We start from the raw sequence: 19,824 nt of genomic DNA on the forward strand, positions 1-19,824 counted from the left end.
ATTTTAGTGTAAATATGAGATCTGAGGTCTTTTTGACCCCAGATCTGATATTTATGAGGTCCTGTCATGCTTTTTTTCTATTACAAGGGATGTTTCCTTTCCTTGTAATAGGAATAAAAGTGACACCATTTAAAAAAAATGTAAAAATTAAAAATAAAAAGGTAAAATAAATAAGAAAAAAAACATTTTTAAACGTGCCCCATCCCGCCGAGCTCTCGTACAGAAATGAACGCATACGTGAGTAGCACCCAAATAGGAAAACGGTGTTCAAACCACACATGTGAGGCATCGCAGCGATCGGTAGAGCGAGAGCAATACTTCTTGCCCTCGACCTCCTCTGTAACGTAAAACATGCAACCTGTAGAATTTTTTAAATGTTGCCTATGGAGATTTTTAAGGGTAAAAGTTTGTTGCCATTCCACGAGCGGGTGCAATTTTGAAGCGTGACATGTTGGGTATCAATTTACTCAGCATTATCTTTCACAATATAAAAAAAAGAAAATACAGTGTGACAGTGAAAGTTTTGCAATGACTGCAATTTTATTCTCTAAGGTGTTAGAAAAAAAAAAGTATAATGTTTGGGGGTTCTAAGTAATTTTCTAGAAAAAAAAAATGTTTTTAACTTGTAAACAAAACATCTAAAAAAGAGGCCCAGTCCTTAAGTGGTTAAGGGTGTGCTTACTTTTGTTGCCAGCGGTTTTAGACATTAATGTGTTGAGTTATTTTGAGGGGACAGCAAATTTACACTGTTATACAAGATGTACACTCACTACAGCAAAGTGTAATTTCTTTAGTGTTGTCACATGAAAATATATAATATAATATTTACAAAAATGTGATTCTACTCTTTAAGGGTAGGGGGCATGTGCACAAGCCACCAGGTTGCTGCTTATGCTGTGAATAATCACACCAGAAGCAGGTCTCAGGTGCCGACCAATGAATGATTGTTGACACCCTCTGATCAATGAGGAGACACACTGAACGGAGCTCTGCATTTGTAAACAATGCAGAGCTCTGTCCTGTCAGATGGGATATGCTGGATTTTGCTTCCTTGAAAAGCAGGGCAGAAAATCCAACACATTCTTTAGTGAAAGCTCACTGCACACACAAAAGCACTGGATAGGCACACATTTAACCCTTTGATCACCCTAGATGTTCAACTCCTTCCCAGCCAGTGTTATTAGTACAGTGACAGTGCATATTTTTTTAGCACTGATCACCGTTTTAGTGTCACTGGTTCCCACAAAGTGTGAGTTAGTATCCAATTGTCTATCACAATATCACAGTACCGCTAAAAGTCGCTGATCGCCCCCATTACTAGTATATAAAAAATATATAAAAATGTCAGTATATATACACAATAGCTTGTAGACGCTATAACGTTTGCACAAACCAATCAATATACGCTTATTGGGATCTTTTTACCAAAAATATGTAGCAGAATACATATTGGCCTAAATTTATGTATTTTTTTAAAAAATGTTAACATTATTATTGAATATGTTCTATAGCAGAAAGTAAAAAAATAGAGATTTTTTTGTTTTATAGTGCAAAAAATAAAAACCCCAGGGGTGACCAAATACCACCAAAAGAAAGCTCTGTTTGTGTGGTGTGATTGTGTGAAAATGACATAAATTTCATTTCCGGTATGTACAGCATTGCATGACCGTGCAATTGTCAGTTAAAGTAACGCAGTGCCGTAGAGCAAAAAATGGTCCAGTAATGAGGGGCGATAAATCTTCTGGAGGTCAAGTGGATACCATATGTCAGGGCCACCACAGCCACTGAGATTGGGTATTGTTTTAAAAGTGTGATAAGACAAGTAAATGTAATTACAGCCCTATTTTAAAAGAGACATGAATATGGAGTTTCATAACAATTTTATTGTATAGAATTGGGTCAAAATGTGTATGGGAACCTTTAGTACAGACATTTTGAGACATGAAGTTTGAGTTTACACCCACTGTAATGTTTGTTAAAGTGGGCCTTGCACTAAAATGCAGGAACAAACTTAATACATCTGGGCCTCCCATTCTCTTATAAGTCATGTCTTTAAAGTAAAAAAAAAAGAAAAAAAAACAGCCGGGAAAAAGGTAGTAATTATAATTACCATACCCCCAAACCTTCTGTCAAGATCCTGGGGGATTCTGAGTATTCCAGATTGCACAGGTAGAAACTCCAGTACAATTATTGTATGATTTGGGATACTCCGCATTCCCTGGGATCTCCCAGGAAAGATTGGGCAGACACCTTTGCTTGGGCAACGTGGGCAGAGGCCAGGGGCAAGGTAAGTAAATTTACTTTCTGCCCCAGAGTTTTATTTATTATAGGGGACTTAACTGATTTGGGTATATCCATCTACAGATGCCAAAAATTGCTTAGTGGGTCCTTTAAAGTGGCATTAAACCCAAAACCAAAAAATCATATTGCAGTTTACCAATCCTTAGGCTGCATTCACACTACAGCGATTTGATTTGACAGCGCCGATGTATGAATGATAAAATGCGGGACTCGCATTTGAGATGCCATTCATTTGCATTACAGGACGCATATTGCCCCAAAGTAGCTCCGCACCAGAACATGTGAACAGACAAATAAATTTGTGTGCATACCGTTAAAGTCTATGGGACATGAATGTAAAAAAAATCAAAAGTGTTAATTTTAAAGGCTTATATGTATGTTATTGCCATAAAAAGTGTTTGGGGGCCTAGGTACTGCCCCAGGGGACATGTATCAATGCAAAAAAAATCCAAAATCCATACCAGACCCTTATCTGAGCACGCAGCCTGGAAGGCTGCAGAAAAAGGGGAGGGAATGAGAGCGCGTCCCCCCTTCCTGAACTGTACCAGGCCACATGCCCTCAACATGGGGAGGATGCTTTGGGGTCCCCCCAAAGCACCTTGTCTCCATATTGATGGGGACAAGGGCCTCAACCCCACAACCCTTGCTCGCTGGTTGTGGGGGGCTTATCGGAATCTGGAAGTCCCCTTTAACAAGGGGAACACCAGATCCAGCCCCCCATTAATCAAAAAAGTAAAAATGACAGCAGACAGTTTTTGACAATTCCTTAAGAAAAAAAAGTGTCCCACGATGTAAATCCATTGTAATTCACCAACGGTCCAGAGAAAAAAAAACTGAAAAACTCTGCCTCCATGGGAGGGGGCCACCCGATGATGTAAACGGGTAACTCCGTCCCCTCTGACGTCATATGATGGGACTGTCAGTGCCGTGATTGAAGATGGATTTACATTGCGGGGCATTTTTTTGAAATAAAGGAATTGTCAAAAACTGTCTGCTGTCTTTTTTGCTTTTTTGGGTACAATGTACCGCATACCTGTTCACATAAGGGGGGCTGGGATCTGGGGGTCCCTTTGATAAAGGGGGCTTCCATATACTGATAAGCCCCCCGCCAAAAGACCCCCCAACCACCGGGCAAGGCTTGTGGGGATGAGGCCCTTGTCTCCATCAACATGGGGACCAGGTGCTTTGGGTGGGGACCCCACAGCACCCTCTCCATGTTGAGGGTATGTGGCCTGGTATGGTTCAGGAGGGGGGTCATTCTCTTGTCCCCCCTTTTCCTGTGGCCTGCCAGGTTGCATGCTCAGATAAAAGCCTGGTATGGATTTTGGGGGGGACCCTACGCCATTTTTATTTAGCGCAGGGTTCCCCTTAACCACTTCAATACACTGTGTTATATAAATGACACTGCCTGCATTGACTGAATATAGAGTCTACATTGAATATATAATCTACACTGAATGCAGACTATATATTATATATTAGACATGTGCATTCGTTTTCATCCAAATGCATTTTCGTCGAATTTCGGGTATTTTCGTAATCATTTTAACAAACGATAACGAACGTGCAGAATCCGAAAACCGAAAGATCCGACATAAACAAATGCTTTATTTTCGTTTTCGTTGTGACAACAGTTCGATATAGATAGGAGATTTGACATGACGCTGACAATAGCAATCTGTGTCCATCGAACCTGTGGGTGGATGTGCCTAAGCTTAGCTCTATTAGTCCAGGATTATTCTACATAAAGAGAAAAAAATTGACAGAGAGAGAAAAGATTCGACATTATAGAGACAATAGCAAAAAAGGTTGAATGTGCCTAACCTAACTCTATTAGTCCAAGATTATTCGACATAGAAAGAAAAGATTCCACATGAAGATTCGACGAAGCAGTCGCCGCGAGTGGACATTTATGGTCAAATGCTTTGTCCATAGGATATATTAGAATTCTAATGTTGGTTGACTAGTAAGAATAATTAATAAATATAATTATTACTAGTGTCATACTACATTAGAATTCTACCGTAGCTTGTAGACGAAACATTCGACCGGAATTGTAGAACTGCAGCTTCTTAGAGTTTGGCTGCTCAGTTGAATATTCTTAGAACATTGGACAGACACCATAAGCCTTCAATGACAGATTCCACCTTAATTATTTTGGATTTTCGGACTAATGCAATTTTTAACAAAACAAAATAAATAAAAACAAATTTCGGGAGCAACTAAATAAATTTATTTAAAAAGAAATTCCGAAATAAAATATTTCAGTGTGCACATGCCTATTATATATATATATACATATATATATATATATATATATATATATATATATATACACATATATATACATATACATATACACAGTATCTCACAAAAGTGAGTACACCCCTCACATTTTTGTAAATATTTTATTATATCTTTTCATGTGACAACATGTGACAATAACTCAACACACAGCCATATTTGTCTAAACCGCTGGCAACAAAAGTGAGTACAACCCTAAATGAAAATGTCCAAATTGGGCTCAAAGTATCAATATTTTGTGGCCACCATTATTTTCCAGCACTGCCTTAACCCTCTTGGGGAAGGAGTTCAACAGAGTTTCACAGGTTGCCCATGGAGTCCTCTTCCACACAACCATGATGACATCACGGAGCTGGTGGATGTTAGAGACCTTGCGCTCCTCCATCTTCCATTTGAGGATGCCCCACAGATGCTCAATAGGGTTTGGGTCTGGGGACATGCTTGGCCAGTCTATCACCTTTACCCTCAGCTTCTTTAGCAAAGCAGTAGTTGTCTTGGAGGTATACTTGGGGTCATTATCATGTTGGAATACTGCCCTGCGGCCAAGTCTCCGAAGGGAGGGGATCATGCTCTGTTTCAGTATGTCATAAATTTACATGTTGGCATTCGTGAACTGTAGATCCTCAGTGCCAGAAACAAACACTCATGCAGCCCCAGACCATGACACTCCCACCACCATGCTTGACTGTAGGCAAGACACACTTATCTTTGTACTCCTCACCTTTTGCTGCAAAATACGCTTGACACCATCTGAACCAAATAAGTTTATCCTGGTCTCATCAGACCACAGGACATGGTTGCAGTAATCCATGTCTTTAGTCTGCTTGTTTTCAGCAAACTGAGGGCTTACTTGTGCATCATCTTTAGAAGAGGCTTCCTTCTGGGATGACAGCCATGCCGACCAATTTGATGCGTGAAGTGTGTGGCGTATGGTCTGAGTACTGACAGGCTGACCCCTTCAACCTCTGCAGCAATGCTGCCAGCACTCATATGTCTATTTCCCAAAGACAACCTCTGGATATGACATGCACTCAACTTCTTCCTGCTCCCCATTCACACTTGAGACCTTGTAACACTAACAAGTCACATGACACCAGGGAGGGAAAATGGTTAATTGGGCCCAATTTTGACATTTTTACTTAGGGGTGTACTCACCTTTGTTGCCAGTGGTTTAGACATTAATGGCTGTGTGTTGAGTTATTTTGAGGGGACAGCAAACTTACACTGTTATACAAGCTGTACACTCACTACTTCACATTGTAGTAAAGTATCAGTGTTGTCACATGAAAAGATATAATAAAATATTTACAAAAATGTGAGGGATGTACTCTTTTGTGAGAAACTGTAATATATATATATATATATATATATATATATATATATATATATATATATATATATATATATATCAAATACATTGCCTGCACTGACTTGAATATAGAGTCTACACTGAATATATAGTCTGCGTAACAAAGTAATGGAACTTTATAAAAAAAAAAAAAAAAAAAAAAAAAATTCTGGGCTCTTTTGATACCATGCCAAGGTCAGGTAGCCCAGGAAAGATTGCAGCCACAACTGGTGGAAGAATTGTCCAAGTTACAAAGAAAAACCCACAGGTAACCTCAGGAGAAATACAGGCTTCAACAATACTTGATCAAAAAAGAGCTGCATGGTTGAGCTGCCAGAAGGAAGCCTTTACTGCGCCAATGCCATAAAAAAACCCAATGAGGCATGTCAAGGTGTTGGGCATATTGTAACCAAGCTTTTTTTGGAACTTGTGCCATAAAGGCTTCTTTCTGGCAACTTGACCATGCAACTCTTTTTTTTTCTCTTCTTTCTTATTAAATGAACAGTACTGACTGGCAAATTTAAGGCTTTGGCTATGCTTGTATATCCCTTTCCATCAGGGCTGGACTGGGACAGAAATTTGGCCCTGGACTTCATCCAGACCGGCCCACTTACATTTGGAGTGTCCCATCAGCACCCCCTTACATCAGAGTGTCCCATCACCAGCCCCCTTACAACAGAGTGTCCCATCAGCACTCCCTTACAACAGAGTGTCCCATCACCAGCCCCCTTACATCGGAGTGTCCCATCACCAGCCCCCTTACATCAGAGTGTCCCATCACCAGCCCCCTTACATCAGAGTGTCCCATCACCAGCCCCCTTACATCAGAGTGGCCCATCACCAGCCCCCTTACATCAGAGTGGCCCATCACCAGCCCCCTTACATCAGAGTGGCCCATTACCGACCCCTTACAACAGAGTAGCCCATCACCAGCCCCCTTACATCAGAGCGGCCCACTGAGCCATCGGCCCACCGGGAAACTCCCGGTAGTCCCAATGGCCAGTACATGCCTGCTTTCCATGTTTGTAAAGTTTCATTTCTTTGTTAGGAGGGTCTTTTGGCTGTTTTCTTCTCCCCAATGACTCAGTGTCTAGCCTGCTTAGTGCATCCATGTGAGAGCTAACAAACTCATTGACTATTTATACATAGACACTAATTGCGATTTAAAAAGCCACAAATGTGGGAAATTAACCTTTAATAGCCATTTTAACCTGTGTGTGCCACTTTCTGTGTCTGTACCAAGGCCAAAGATTCCAGGGTATGTAAACTTTTCATCAGGGCCATTTGGGTGATTTCTGTTATCATTATGATTTTAAAAGGAGCCAAAAAACTTTGTGATAATAAATGGCATCATGTGATCATTATCCTTAACCACTTAAGCCCCAGACCAATTGTCAGCCTAAGGACCAGAGGTCTTTTTACACTTTCGCACTGCACTGTTTTAACTGGTAATTGAGCGGTCATGCAATGTTGTACCCAAACGAAATTTGCGTCCTTTTCTTCCCACAAATAGAGCTTTCTTTTGATGGTATTTGATTGCCTCTGCGATTTTTATTTTTTACGATATAAATGGAAAAAGACAGAAAATTTTGAAAAAAAAAAAGATATTTTCTACTTTTTGTTATAAGAAAAATCCAATAAACTCAATTTTAGTCATACATTTAGGCCAAAATGTATTCAGCCACATGTCTTCAGTAAAAAAAAATGTCAATAAGCGTATATTTATTGGTTTGCGCAAAAGTTATAGCGTCTACAAACCAGAGTACATTTTCTGGAATTTACACATCTTTTGATTTATGACTGCCTATCTCATTTCTTGAGGTGCTAAAATGGCAGGGCAGTACAACCCCCCCCCCCCCAAATGACCCCATTTTGGAAAGTAGACACCCCAAAGAAAATTGCTGAGAGGCATGTTGAGCCTGTTTTTTGTCCCAAGTGATTGAATAACAAAAAAAAAAGTTTACAAAAAGTTGTCACTAAATGATATATTGCTCACACATGCCATAGTTATATGTGGAATTGCACCCCGAAAATATATTCTGCTGCTTCTCCTGAGTACCAGGATACCACATATGTGGGATTTTTTGGGAGTCTAGCCACGTACGGCACCCCGAAAACCAATTACTGCCTTCAGGATTTCTAAGGGTGCAAATTTTTGATTTCACTCCTCACTACCTATCGTTTCGAAGGCCATAAAATGCCAAAATAACACAAAACCCCCCCAAATTACCCCATTTTGGAAAGTAGACACCCCAAGCTATTTACTGAGAGGCATGTTGAGTCCATGGAATATTTTATATTTTGCCACAAGTTGCGGGAATATTACAAACTTTTTTTTTTTTTGCACAAAGTTGTCACTAAATAATATATTGCTCACACATGCTATGGGCATATGTGAAATTACACCCAAACATAAATTCTGCTGCTTCTCCTGAGTACTGGGACCCCAAAAACCAAGCACTGCCTTCAGGATTTAAATATAAAACGCTACCAAAAAAACTGTTAGCGATCGCAGGGTTCAGGCCTGACTCTGCGAATGCTGCAGTTATGTGTTTAGTGTTTTGTAAGTGACAGTGATCGATCGATACTGCACTTGGGTGGGCTGGGCAGAGGGGCAAAACGCAGGTGCTAGCAGGTATCTGGGCTGATCCTGCTAACAATGTGTTTTTCTGGAACCCTAAACTGCTGGGGACACTAGTATAGATCTGATCAGATCAGATATTGATCTGTTCAGATACTATACCACTACGGGAGGTGTATGCTTTGCACGTGGGTGTTAGCGGTACTGGCACTAACCTAGCGCTGCCTGGGGCGACGCAGACCCTATCTGACCCTAAAACCCAATTGATATCACCCGCCAGGTGATCAGGGGGTTAAACCTTTATTGAGTAATAAATGGTGGGTGCCCTGATGCTATAAAAAGCAAACTAACTAACCAGCGTCACCCGTAACACTTATACGGTGATCACTGGTGCAAGGGTTAACTAGGGGCAATCAGGGGGTTAAAATCTTTATTAGGTAGTATATGGGGGTCCCTGACGCTATATAAAAACCTGACGGGGAACCTAAATAACTAAATAACTAACTGGCTACCAGCGTCACCAGTGACACTTATACGGTGATCGCTGGAGAAAGGGTTAACTTTCGGGGCAATCAGGGGGTTGAAACCTTTATTAGGTAGTATATGGGGGTCCCTGATGCTATATAAAAACCTGACAGGGAACCTAAATAACTAAATAACTAAATGGATAACCAGCGTCACCAGTTATACGGTGATCGCTGGTGAATGGGTTAACTCTAGGGGCAATCAGGGGGTTAAAACCTTTATTAGGTAGTATATGGGGGTACCTAACGCTATTAAAAACCTGGCGGTGAACCTAAAAAATAACTAGCTACCTAAGGGCACCAGTGACACTAATGCTGCAATCAGAAAAACAATTGCTTAGTGACACTGGCAAAAGGGGGTGAAAGGGTTACCTGGGGGCAATCAAGGGGTTAAACCTTTATTGTGGGGGTAGGGGGCTACCCTGGACCTAACACTAACTGCCCTGACACTTTTTACAGTCACAACTGACACTAAATGCAGTGATCAGTAAATAAATGATCACTGCAATCAGTGACACTGTGACTGGGGGGGGGGGGGGGGGCGGGGTGATCGGGGAGGTGATCAGGGGGTGACTGGAGCTGAAAATTTGCCTATGTGTACCTACGTGTCAGGGTAGTGTTGGTGCACTTACTAAGATGTCTTCTCTCCTTGCCGTCCGGTCAAAGAGACCGCCTCGAGGAGAGTGACATCACTTCCTCCTGCCTGTGTTTACACTACACAGGCAGGGGAAGCTTCTCATTCGCCAGGAGCGATCACGAGGGGATGGCCAGAAACCAACGGCTCCCCTCATCCCGGATCGCTCCTGAAGCGAAACAGACCGCCACAGCCAATCGGACCCCCCACCTGCTGGAAGGCAGGCACGTACGGGTACGTGTTTGTGCCTGTCCGTGCCATTGTGCCGACATATATTTACATGCGGCGGTCCTTAAGTGGTTAAATAAAAGACAGTTTTTTGACATTATTAGTCATATTTTCAATATAAATGCCACCATTTTACAATTTCTGACAGGGTATGCAAACTTTTGAGCACAGCTGTATATAATATATATATATATATATATATATATATATATATATATATATATATATCAAATACACTGCCACTAACTAACCTGCCTGCCTAATCCACCTCAAACTATCTCTGTCCACACACTGTATGTGGCCACTATGTAAGCAGCCTTTTATCCACTACTATTTATATGCTGATGACACCCAAATCTATCTCCCTGCTCTTCAGCTCACCCCATCAATCTTCTCATGCATCTCTGATTTACTAACAGAGATATCAACTTGGATGTCAAACCAGTTCCTCAAACTGAATCTAAAACTCTATTTCCTCCCTCACGTGCCCCTTCCCCTGACTTCTCTGTCAAGATCAATGGCACATCTCTCATATACATAGTTACATAGTATGTAAGAGTGAAAAAAGACATCAAGTCCAACCTATGTATGTGATTATAGGTCAGTATTACATTGTATATCCCTGTAAGTTGCGGTCTTTCAGGTGCTTATCTAATAGTTTCTTGAAACTATCAATGCCCCCTATTGAGACCACCGCCTGTCGAAGGGAATTCCACATCCTTGCTGCTCTTACAGTAAAGAACACTCTACGTAGTTTAACCTCTTTTCTTCTAATTTTAATGAGTGGCCACGTGTCTTGTTAAACTCCCTTTTGCAAGAAAGTTTTATCCCTATTGTGGGATCACCAGTATGATATTTGTATATTGAAATCATAACCCCTCTCAAGTGTCTCTTCTCCAGAGAGAAAAAGTTCAGTGCTTTCCTCATAACTAATATCCTCCAGACCCTTTATTAGCTTTGTTGCCCTTCTTTATACTCGCTCCATTTCCAGTACATCCTTCCTGAGGACTGGTGCCCAGAACTGGACAGCATACTCCAGGTACGGCCGGACCAAAGTCTTATAGATTGGGTGAATTATCGTTTTATCAGTCCGTCCCCACATGCCAGGGTGCAAGGGGTAACCCTAGACTCTGAACTGTCCTTTCAGGCCCACATACAATCCCTGTCCAAATCATGCCGCCTTAGCCTCCACAACATTTCCAGAATACGCCCCTTTTTAACTAATGACATCAGCAAGCTTCTAATTCACTCCCTGGTTATCTCTCACCTTGACTACTGAAACTCCCTCCTCATTGGATTGCCTTTACATTGACTATCCCCACTTCAGTCCATAATGAATGCTGCTGCAAGACGCATCCACCTTACCAACCATTCAGTGTCCTCCACCCCTCTCTGCCAATCCCTCCACTGGCTTCCACTCACCCAACAAATAAAATTCAAAGTACTAACAATAATTTACAAAGCCATCCACAACTCTGCCCCTGGCTACACCACTAACCTAGTCCCAAAATACCAACCGAGACGCTCTCTTCGGTCCTCCCAAGACCTCCTGCCCTCTGTCTCCCTTGTCACCTGCTCCCATGCTCGCCTCCAGGATTTCTCCAGAGCTTCTCCCATCCTTTGGAACTCCCTACCCCAATCTATCCGGCTGTCCCCTAATCTATCCATCTTTAGATGATCCCTGAAAACCCTTCTTTTCAAAGAAGCCTATCCTGCTTCTAACTAACACTGTTTTACTTCCTCCATCAGCTCATCCCCCACAGCTATTACCTTTTTTTATCAATTGACCCTTCCTTCTTAGATTGTAAGCTCTAATGAGCAGGGCCCCCGGATTCCTCTTGTAACAAATTTGAATGTGAACTGCAATGTATGTCTTTATTTTGTTAAGTGCTGCACAAACTGTTGGCGCTATATAAAACCTGTATAATAATAATAATTATATAGTGCGGGGTGTGGACTTAGTCCCCCTGAGCCATGATGGCAAAAGGCTCCCTGTCTTTGTCCAATTATGGCTCTCTCAGAGCACACTGCGATTGGCCAAAGCATGCAGGTCAGGTGCATGCGTTGGCCAATAATCATACAGCAATGCACTGTGATCTCGCAGTACATTATGGGGCATTCCGCGGGGCTCGAATTTGCCACAAACACCCCATATGTTCACTTAATTTCTAGAAGAAATAAACACCCGATGTTCGAGTCGAACTTAAGCTCGACTCGAACCACGGGCTCATCCTTACTCCTGAACTATTTTTGGGTGACATGTGTACCGTGTGATGCGGGTTGCCGCGATTGCAGCACACGTTATCGTCCGACAATCGCGGCAAACCCACACTGCGTTTTGAGGTGTCATTCAAATGAATGCCATTCAATTGTGAGTTCGATATGTCATTCACACATCAGCACTTTTAAATCGGGAGCAGATTAGTGACAAATTTGTGACAAATCTGCCTGCGATTCAAATCGCTGTAATGTGAATGCAGCCTTAGATGCGGTGGCTGCATTGGTTTTCTTTTTTTTAGGCTTTTTTTGTCACCTATTGTTCCAGCCAGTAACACCTTCCTGTATTACCGTGCCTACACTCTGGATGAAGGAGCAACAGAGACACCTTTGGACAGCAGCATTGTCAATCTGGAGTGAGAGTAATGTTAGACTAGCAGATTTAGATGGCCGTGACTGACAAATTGAAGTAAAACTCCAGATAACATTCTTTAAGCAGTTATAGTAAGAGTTTTGTTACTTTTGGGATAAAGGTTTTACATAAATAAATAAAAGCTGACCATAATTTGAAATAAAGCTAAAAAAAAAAAAAAAACTAAAATCAGCCATCACATCTAATTAGTAAGCTGCAATATAATAAATGTTAGCTTTTAGGTTTAATGCTACTTAAGGGCCGGTTCACACTGCTGCAGTGTGAATTTTGTGTGAATTTGATCCAATTGCGTTGCAAATTTTCACTGCAAATTCTGTATCTGTTCTGGTGAATCTACTGCAATTCTACCGCAAATATTGCATTGAATTCACATTGCACATGGATCAGACTTACACAGGACCCTTTTTGTACGTAGCTTAAATTAGCAACACATTGATGTGAACGACACTAATGGAAAACTATGTTATTTAAATCACTTGCGAATTTGAGCGATCGCAATGACTCAAATTCACCATAGAATTTGCAGCAGTGTGAACCGGCCCTTTAGGTGCTTGCACCTACTTAAATAACTCCAAAAATACAAGATTACAACTAAAATATTGTAGTATTTATTTACATATTATATAAAAAACATCTACAAATCCAATGCTGAACAGTAAAATATTGTCATAAATGACCCCCCCTCCTTAAGAACTTGTATCAATTAGTCCAGGGGTTCTATTAATTTGATTTTCAGAGGTCTCCTTCCTCAACGCATTTCATGTATCAAGCTTCACCAGGAGAACAAGGAGAGGAAAATTATCCATATCTTGGGTATTCATATCACTACCTGTATATATGGCTTGCATTATATTTTATATCCTTCATATACTCACATACAGGGGAAAAATAAAAGGCCCTCTGGGATAACAACAATACATGCACCTCTACAATTGGTGTACATATGGATAGGCATATAACATTTTTCATAGGGTTTTGCTTCTCCAGTATACCTCTGGACCTGGGATATTACCAGGCTATTTACATCAATGTTGCCATACTTCTAGGACCCCCCCACAAGACAGGTGTGCTAAGAGTTGTCAGTGTTGTCAGTATAGGGACACAGCTGGGTGCCACAAGGAGGGACTGCTGAGCAAGCCTGGGTGATAAACAAAGGGATATCAGAAGCCTGCTTGTAAGCAGAGCTAAAATGAACATGGGCATATTTTAAATGTCCAGGTACCACTAACAGCCCTCATACCTTTGCTGTTTATCAATGTGCATTTCCACTCCAGATACAGGGTCCTGGGATTGTCCTATATCCTCACTCCATCCTGTCCAGGACACCATGGTCCCCACTGGTGGTGGGGAATACCAATCACTGGTTTTATATATATATATATATATATATATATATATATATATATATATATATATATATTGGCAGATAAGACCCCACCAAATCCCATGGTGGCCAGCTACGGAGCCTAGCTCCTCTCTGATTCTCCACCCAAATTCCTTCTACCCTGTGACTCACTCACTATATACAGGCATACCCCACTTTTAAGTACACAATGGGGTTTATTTACTAAAGCTGGAAAGTGCAAAATCAGGCTCACTTCTGCATAGAAACCAATGAGCTTCCAGGTTTTATTACCAAAGCTTAATTGGATAAGCTGGGGTTAGAAGCTCATTGATTTCTATGCAGAATCATTATTCATTTGTGTAATATTTATCAATATTTATTTCTTCACCCTCATCGTTCAGTGATATTTTTTAAGAGCATCTATGAATTTTGTGTATTATTTATTTATTAATTATTTTTTCTATATGTTGATGAATTATTTGGAAAAGTATTCACCTTATTGATTATAATGATGGTTTGTATATTGTGATAACATCAGTCATTCAAACTCAGCTGGGTGGGAGCATTTATTTACACATTTTTGCATTTATTAAAGAATTAGATAAGCAAATAGGAACATCATCATTAACAGTAATTTTAGTTCATTTATCATCCAGCTCTTCAAAAGTATTAAAAAAGAAGGAAGGGAAAGAAGAAAAAAAAAAAAAAAAGGGGCAGACATTAATATTTATAATAGGATATAATATCCCGGAGCAACCGCTACGCTCATGTTATTATATAACATGTTATATAACAGTACATTTAATTTAAGAAAAGGGGAGAGCAGGCATTGAAAAAAAAAAAAGGCAAGTATTCCCTACTCCCATTTTCAGCCTAAATTTGAACGTGGGACATCCATCCATTTTTTCCACAATTTCTCAAACTTCTGAAATGCATTTGTTTGGAGATAAGTATATTTCTCAAACGATATGTGCTTGCCATTTCCCGTACCTAGTCCCCAAGGGAAGGAGGATTAGGTGGTACCCATTGAGAGGCTATTCATTTATGAGCCAAGAATAGCATTGATTTATATACCCAAGGAGATATACTACATGATCAGGATTCAATGTAGTATCATATATAGAGTTTATTACTTCTATCACAATCCTCCCATATTAGTAGTTTGTAATTATACATGCACATTGCATTTAATATTTTCTCACTAAAATGTAGGCTGCGCTTGTGCATAGTTGTACGTTGTATACATTGATGTTCCTCTCTTACAATGCTAAACTACCAGTCAGCTCAGATTTATTGAAAAAAATATTCTATCTATTGCTCAAGTTGTAATTTATTAGTTCCTGATGAACCCAGGTGAATATTGCTTTGTGTGTGGCCCTGCTGACCCCCCCTTCCCCAAGATAGATCTACTCCATGTTGTGGAACTGCACAGAAAATGTGTAAAATAATTTATAACAGCTGGTCAGGTCTTTAACCTCCCTGGCGGTATGATTATTTCAGATTTTAGGTGCTGAAAGCGGTACAATTATTTTGCATGAAAATTTGGTGTTTTATATTGTAGGCCTGTAATTCTTAGCAATAACTCACTTAAATCTGTACAAACCAGAGTCTAGCAGACATCCCGGGTATGATAAAGTTTGAAAAATGAAGTCATAAATTATAATATAATAAATAATTATAAATAATTGTACCAAATAATAATATAACAATAATAAAAATGATTCAATAATGTAATCAAAACAAAAACACTGAAATTTGCTCAGTTGCAGAATTGTCGCTGTCATTACTTTTCAGTATTTGATGATGGATCTCCCCACAAATCACTATCGTTCAATTCCGCAAGTGGTTCTAATTTATTATCGCTGTTTTCTAGCTGGTCTAAAACCATTTTTGATGTAAAGTGACAGTTTTGATTGCTATGGACAATCTCCAGTTTCCAGGCATAAAGAACAGTTTTTATAATATAAAACTGCATGCAGGACACTGGGCAGAACACTAGGGACAAAGGGGATGTGAAAAAATTACATACAGCAATGTAATCTGTAAGATTACATTATACTGTATGTAATGTGTGTGTTTCACTCGCTCGCAGGGCACGGAGATCAACGATGTGATGAATCGAGCGAGACACGGCTCGCTTGTACAGCGGGGGGACAGCGCTGTATCCAAGGGAGAAGGTAAGTAAGCGTCCTCCTGGATCCAGCGATGTGGTCCCGAGTCTGGCTCGGGGTTACCGCTTTCGACATAAAAATTCCACCCTAAGCCAGACTTGGGAATACCGTCAGGGGGGTTAAGTCATGAATCCTGGGTGATGTCATTGAGCACATTTAGTCAATGACATCCTCCAGGATTCCCAGCTGTCAGTTTCCTGTTCCTCAGACAGGGATTCTGTCATTTAGGTGTGGGAGAGCAGTGTGTACACACCAGCAAGGGACAGTTCTTCGCTCACGGCTGACCCTGGATTTATATCGCTGAACGCCAAGACTGATGTAAAATGACTTCTGCGGACATAACATTTTTTTTTAAAGCAGCTAAGTATGTGAGTGCATTTTGTTTTAAATAAAGGACTTTTTTTTATTTGAGGTGTATATAACAACTTTCAACCCTTTTTTTGGAATGGGTAAGAAGTACTAATATACCCCTGTACTGAGCTTCCTGGCAGTGGTCAGATATTTGATCTCTCCATTATTATATTGGGGGCATCCAGATCCCCCTCCCCCCCATTTTGGGATATGGGATATGTGTATATGGGAAAAAAAAAAATCGCTTGGCCCTTAACAATGCAACAAAAAGGTACTAAGCAAGGTCCAAGGCTTTTCTAATGCACATCCCCAATGTTGAAAGGCATGTGGTCTGGTACGGGAAGAGGGGCCCACACTTGTCACGGCTCTATTTCCCAGCATTGAAGTGAGTATGTATGCTTATTTTTATGTACCACAAACTTCTTCTTTAAGTTCTGAGTAATATTGACACTTTTTTGTTTTTTTTTGCCATAAAGCCTTCAGCAGCCACAACAGGTTCCGGTTAAACAGAACAGTCAGTGTCAAATAATGCTTTCTACATAGTTTATGCCAAATGTGTTTGCAGTGTTATTTTGTTGTTTATCACTGTATACTCTTCAAAAGCTGTTGGGTTGAGGCACATTTTAAATAGACTGGTGAAATTAAATTTGAAGCTAGCTAAACATAATAATACATAAATGTACATAAAAATAATAAATCTTCCTGTATATACAATATTTAAACAAATTTTACAATACTCCTCTTGGAGAACCATGCCTATGCCCTATGCCCATAATTAACCGCTTAAGGAATGCCCCACGTACATATACTGTGGCAGGGAGGCCCTTTAGCACAAAATCATATACCTGTACTTAACTTTTTTCTTCCGGGTCTTGGGCGCAGAAACGACCAGCGACACACTCTGCTGTGATCGGACACACCAGTAGCCAATCAGCGTGTCGGGCGGACCCGATGCCTGCCAGGAACCCTAACCGCTCCCAAGGCAGACAGAACGGCGGTGTGCCTATGTAAACAAGGCAGATCCCTGCTCCATGGCAGAAGAAGACAGAGATCTTGTGTTTCTGCTAAGCAGGAACACAGATCTCTGTCTTCTTACAGTACTACCACCCCCCTCCACAGTTAGAAAGCACTCCCAGGGAACACATTTAACCCGTTGATTGCCCCATGATGTTAACCCCCTCCCAGCCAGTGTCATTAGTAAAGCATATTATTTAGTGCTGATCACTGTATTAGTGTCACTGGTCCCCGAAAAGTTTTAAAAGTGTCACTTAGTGTTTGATTTGTTCACCGCAATATCCCAGTCCCGCTACAAGTCACTGATCGCCGGCATTAGTAGTTAAAAAATCATTTGTAGACGCTATAACTTTTGCGCAAATCAGTCAATATACACTTATTGGGATTTTTTTTACCAAAAATATGTAGCAGAATACTTATTGCCCTAAATTGATGAAGAAATTAGATTTTTTACATTGGTATGTTTTATAACAAAGTAAAAAAAAATTTTTTTCAAAATTGTAAATGTCTTCAACTGTGATGTGCTCTGGTCAGGAATTTTGCCAGTTCTACTGTAACTTTTACCTACAAAAAAACTAAATCAAAAAAACAAAAAACCCTCTAATTATAGCACTTACCTTCACAGATTAGCAAAAAGCATGCAGTGCTGAGCAGATAACAGAGGTGTGCTGTTACTGGGTGATTCATGCTGAAGGTGCCAATCTTGCATATGATTGAACTGTGCATAATATGGAGACTTTACCCAGTGAAACGTATAAATAGCCCACAGATCTGTATATTGCAACTACCAATCATTTGGCAATCTTTTGATAAACATCTCAACGGTAACTCTTTCACAGTTATCATGGTTGAATCATTCAGAACTGTAAAGTGTAAACTAAAATAATTGAAAAAATTAGGTGCAGAATGTCAATGATAGGATTAGAGTTATTGATATTATCTTTATTTTTAAATATTTTCTTTTGTGCCGCAAAGCATTATACAGTAGGGTTTACAGTAAATTTATACAGTATAGCATCATAAACAGTCTAAGCCCTTGTACACACGGTCGGAGATTCCGACAACCAAATCTGATCCGATTTTGTCCGACGGATTTTGTCCGAAACTGTTGCATACACACGGTCGGACAAAGTTGTTGGAAAATCCGTCGTGATTACGTTATTTCATTACGACGGGACTACGTTCACGCTTTGTTCGATCGGAATTCTCTACACATGATCGGAGTATGTCCGATCAGAGCATTTTGTCCGAAAATTTTACCAACAAGTTGGAAAACTTGGTTCGTCGGATACTCCGGCAAGAACAATCCGATGTAGACCGCACACAGTCGGAATATCCGACAAAACGGTCCGATCGGACACATTCCGCTGGATTCTCCGACTGTGTGTACAAGGGCTTAAAGGGTGCAAAGGACCTGCTTTTCACATCTTATTTGCATATACATTAATGCACTGCGATAATGTATGCTAAATGTGGTGGTATGCTGCAGTACCATTCATTATGAATGATACCCCAGTGTAATTTTGGAATCCACCTGTACTGCAGTGCACTATACTAGCCAAACTTGAAGCAATTTTGGTCCATTGCAAAAGAGCAAGGTTCCACTTTGGCGCTTGAATGAAACTCCCTGGATTTGCATAGTAAAGCAAAAAGACGTGTCTATAAAAAAACTGAAAATGTGTATAAGTGCGTGCTGAATGCATGTAAGAACAGGCATCATAAATGCATGTTACTGCAAGTGCATATGACTAGTGATGGCCGAACGGTTCGCCCGGCGGTCGTTTCGCGGCGAATTTCCGACTTTCGCCGTCCGCGGGTTCGAACGCCTTTTTCCGTCGTTCGCCCCGGCGGACTTACGTGTTTAATGTATACAAGAACTTTAACCTTTCGTGACACGTTTATCATGTGTTACAGGACAACCAATTGAGACATGACAGCTCATGGACACTTGGACATTCCCCCTAACCTATAAATACACCCGATCCGGTGGCCATTTTACATTCTTTCTTCTGTCACTGTAGGGAAAGGATCCTGTGTGGAGTAGGGACAGAGAAAACGCTAGCTATTTGGTACACAAAAGTTCTTTTCAGGACTGGTATAGGTGTTAGGTCAGCAGCCTGAGTTTCTTTTGTCAGTTTAGATAAAGGGACAGAGCGCTGTATGCTGCTATTTTAGGGACAGCTCAGCCAGATTAGTCTTTCTTCATCATCATCATCATCATCATCATTAGCTGTTACTATCAGGTCCACAAAAGAGCTGTTCCAGCTAATCGTTCCAGCCTACTTTTTTTGCCAATTTGTATAGGGACAGGCAGGAAGCAGTGTGTCAGGCAGTGAGGATAATTTTAAAGACTTGCTGTTACTATTAGTTCCA

At 40.6% G+C, this 19,824-nt stretch overlaps 1 pseudogene across 1 annotated transcript in view; it reads right to left on the bottom strand.

Moving 5' to 3' along the window:
* LOC143940910 (granzyme A-like) overlaps positions 1-18,180 on the bottom strand; it is a 67,811-nt pseudogene extending 49,631 nt beyond the window's left edge. The window contains exon 1 of the transcript XR_013263953.1: positions 18,069-18,180. The product of XR_013263953.1 is annotated as a granzyme A-like (transcript). The remainder of the gene's footprint in view (positions 1-18,068) is intronic.
* Between the last annotated feature and the right edge of the window lie 1,644 nt (positions 18,181-19,824).

Source organism: Lithobates pipiens, unplaced genomic scaffold (assembly GCF_037356315.1).
Source record: "Lithobates pipiens isolate NorthernLeopardFrog02 unplaced genomic scaffold, aLitPip1_a1.2 Scaffold_3, whole genome shotgun sequence".
In the NCBI taxonomy this organism is placed as follows: domain Eukaryota; kingdom Metazoa; phylum Chordata; class Amphibia; order Anura; family Ranidae; genus Lithobates; species Lithobates pipiens.